Source organism: Eufriesea mexicana, unplaced genomic scaffold (genome assembly GCF_001483705.2).
Source record: "Eufriesea mexicana isolate 0111107269 unplaced genomic scaffold, ASM148370v2 scaffold2208, whole genome shotgun sequence".
In the NCBI taxonomy this organism is placed as follows: domain Eukaryota; kingdom Metazoa; phylum Arthropoda; class Insecta; order Hymenoptera; family Apidae; genus Eufriesea; species Eufriesea mexicana.
The window spans coordinates 59,368-63,414 of NW_016910292.1; positions in this window are offsets into that span (position 1 = coordinate 59,368).

Consider the following 4,047-nt stretch of genomic DNA (forward strand, 5'->3'; position numbering starts at 1 on the left):
CAGGAATGTAGTACAAAGACGAGAAATTCGGTCACTCACGCAGACAAAACAGCATTTTAGCATACTTCGATTGAAATACCACGGAATATATGTGCTCGACGATGAGGTTGAACCACGTCGTGTCTTATCTGAACATCCAGCGAGATACTTTGAACGGGAAACGTGAGGAATTGGTGGAAGACACAGGAATATCGTTCTTTCCCCGATGACGAAACTGCGCGCGTTAATTCTTCGAATACCAGCTACCCTCGTCTCAACCCTTTTCCCGGCTTGTTCACCCCCGAGCGAATTCGACGCGGAGCACAAAGGGGACAAGGCTAACCTTCGTCAAAGGCGATCGCGCAGCGAAAAGCCCGCGTGACGAGCGTCCGTGTAATTAAAATTAAAATCGAGCGTCGCGAGAGCGAGCCTCGGTTCGCGATACACCAATTCATTACCATCCGATATTCTTGCTCGTTTGACCTTTTCGAATCCTCGCCCTTCTATGTTTCCACGCCTACGTATGTATTTAATAAAAATGGAGGAAAACGCTAGAAAAATAGAGAGGCGGCAGAGGTGCAATAAAGCTTCGAAATAAATAAGTAAATAAGTGAGTAAGTAAATAAATAGACAAGTATAAATAAGAAAGAAATTAAATAAAATTCCCAAATAAATAAGAAAGGAGTGAAATAAAATGCGAAAGTGACGAAATAAATAAATAAATATAAGTAAGGAAAGAATAAAAGGAAATTCTAAAATTCCTAAATAAATGATTAAATATAAATAAGAAAGGAGTGAAATACGATTACAGAATATCAAAATAAATAAGGAGGGGATAAAATAAAATGCGAAAATAGCAGAATAAATAAATAAATATAAAAGGACAAAAATATAATGAAACTGCAAAATTCTAAAATAAATAAATAAATATAAATAGGAAAAGAATAAACGAAAATCAGGAAATTTTAAGGATAAATAAGTAGACAAGTAGATATTATAAATAACTAAATAAAGAAATGAATATGTATATAACCAAACGCATAAATAAATAAATAAATATAAAAAGACAAAAATAAAATGAAACTCTAAAATTCTAAAATAAATGATTAAATATAAATAGGAATGAAATAAAATAAAATTTCCAAATAAATAAGAAAGAAGCGAAATACAATTATAGAATATCAAAATAAATAAGGAGGGGATAAAATAAAATGCGGAAATACGAAAATAAATAGATAAATATGAAAAGACAGAAACAAAATGAAACTTCAAAATTCTAAAATAAATGAATAAATATAAATAGGAAAAGAATAGAACCAGATTAAAAAATTTTAAAGATAAATAAGTAGACAAGTAGATATATAAGTAACTAAATAAAGAAATGAATATGTAAATAACCAAACACATAAATAAATAAATATAAAAAGACAAAAATAAAATTAAATTCAAAAATTCTAAAATAAATGAATAAATATAAATAGGAAAAGAATAAACAAAAATTAAACAATTTTAAAGATAAATAAGTAAATAAGTGAGCATATAAGTAATTAACCCTTTGCACTCGACGAATTTTTGGCCAAAGAGGGATAGGAGTTCAAAGATTTCCTGTTACAAACCTGACGATATTTCTCTGAGCAGTGAATAAGAAATCGTATGACAATTAACACGTAGAATTATTTGATTTCGATACCTCGCGCAACATTATCGGAAATTTGACATATTTATGAATATCGAGCTTCGAAATTTTATAAAATGGCGACTGAAGGGCGCAAAGGGTTAAGTAAATAAATAAATATTTAAATTACCAAATGCATAACTAAATAAATATAAAATAGGAGGAAAAGTAAATCGGATAAATCAAAACTTCACCATCGCTTTCGTCGAAAGTTTCGTCGCGATTCGAGCGTCGCGACGCCGCGTCTAGCCGCGGAAGTTGCCTAGATAAACGCAACTGCGACGCGCAGAAAAGCACCGGCCGTTCTAATTACGGTTGAGCGATCCTGTAATTGAATCTAATTGCCACACGAAAGAGGAGAGCGCATAGCTACCTGATCGCGCCGCTCCTTTGTGCGCAGGCCGTTGCACTATTAACCCTCGTCGAAACAGCCATAACACAATTAGCAGCATCGCGAACCGGTTGGTCCGGTGCTCGTCGTTGTTTCCTACCTGCCGGAAGAATTGCACTATGCCACGGGTGGAAAGCGGTGCGATCGGTGTCGTTCTCTGCCACCATTTTTCCTCCCTACCTTTCCAACCCCTGGAACGTTCGCTGCGCCGAAAACCAGGCTTAAAACGAACCTTTTGTGCGGGTTTTTTCCGAGTCGCGAAAATGGTCCGTGTTCCTCTGTTGTTTCTCTGTTTGCGGAAAGCCGCGGAGTTCGGGGGCTGAAAGGAAATTCTTATTACTCGGTTAATTATATTTCCGAACGCAACAATGGGGAAGTTGAAGGTAATTTTAGAAATATTCGTGAAATTACTGTAGCCTTTATGCCGGGGCTTTCTTGCAAGCTAGAAATTGCAGTCGAAGAAGGAAGAAATGAAAGAAAAATTAAAAACGGAATTATTTCGGTGAAATTACTTTGCCGCGGAGAAAGGTGGCAGTGCTGTTTCCCTGACTATTATTTTACCTGCCTGTGACGCTGCATTTGAGAATTTTTTAATGAATTAATTGCAAACTCTGACATACTTTTGCAGTGAAGAGCTTCGTGGAATTAGAAATTTTATTTTAATTATAGCGTTCAATTTATTTATGTAATATTTTTGCTTCTTTCCTTATCTGAGAAGATAATATAAGATAACGAAAGCAAGTAACGAATTGCAAATTGTTAATGTGCCCACGATGGTGCGAGTGAAATATAGAATTAAATGTCAGAAACATTTTAGAAAATATGAAAAATTATTTTAATATGTATTGAAATAAACTTCGAACATTTACAAGTGTTGGGAAATATTTAGCAATGAATCTTCTAGGGTCCAAATGGTGGTTAGAAAATGAAATTTTCTATTGTAAATTTCGCGTTCAGCTTTGTCACTTTGGTCACTTGTCTTCGTGATTTTTCTTTTAATATGGTAGGAAATTGAATGAGACACGCTTTACTATGTATATTAAAGCGAAGGAATCATTGTATAGGCGAAATTTAAAATCATTTTCTTATGAAACTCCCGGCATATTATTCGTAATGTTTCTTTTCTACCTCGAGCAAGACCCCATTCTTAAATTCTCATTGTTTGGGGGGTTCATAGATAGCAACTCACACACACCTACCGGCAAATATAAATGTACATAGTTCTTATAATAGGTATAATGAATTTTTTAATAGCTTCTCGTGTTCCATTTTCCTCAATGTTTCTCTTATTTTATTTCTTGGTCTACCGGTCATTTTCTTGTTTCTGTAATCTCGACAATGCCATAGTTACGTGTATTCCGAGTCCCAAATGTAATGGAGTTAACATATTCATAACATTCTACAACAGAAGAAAATACAAATAAATTCAAAGGCAACTATGAAATGTACACTAGAGTAATTTATAATTAACTTATAATTAATTTATAACTAATATTTCAACTTTGGTGCGTAGCTCTTAGCTTGGTATCGTATTCCAAAAATTATACTCTCGAAAACGATACCAATTACCAGGTCTCACCACGTGGAGGTGACTACGCATCGAGACCCGACATGCGCCCTAGTGGCGCAGCCTGCTGGCGCTACCTGTATCAAAGGTACCCTAATCTAACTTGGAGCGAATTAAGTTAAAATGACTCTACTGACACTTTATTATATTTCGTGTCTTACAAAAGGGGTTTCGGTTCGGTATACTGAAACTCTACTGTCGCAACGCTAAGATATTTTCAAGTTCCCATAAAAATAGGGAATGAAATATCAAACACGCGAGCAAATAGAAAATCGCGACGCGCCCGAACGAGTTCGCGATTATTCGAAAGACCGACTAGCCTAGGCGATGCACTCCCGTGTACAGAGATAACTTCATACCTCGGCACCCTCCCGATCGGGCCTAGCTCAATTCCAGTCACTGTCGCACTCGCCAAGACTTACACGTGGACCAAGG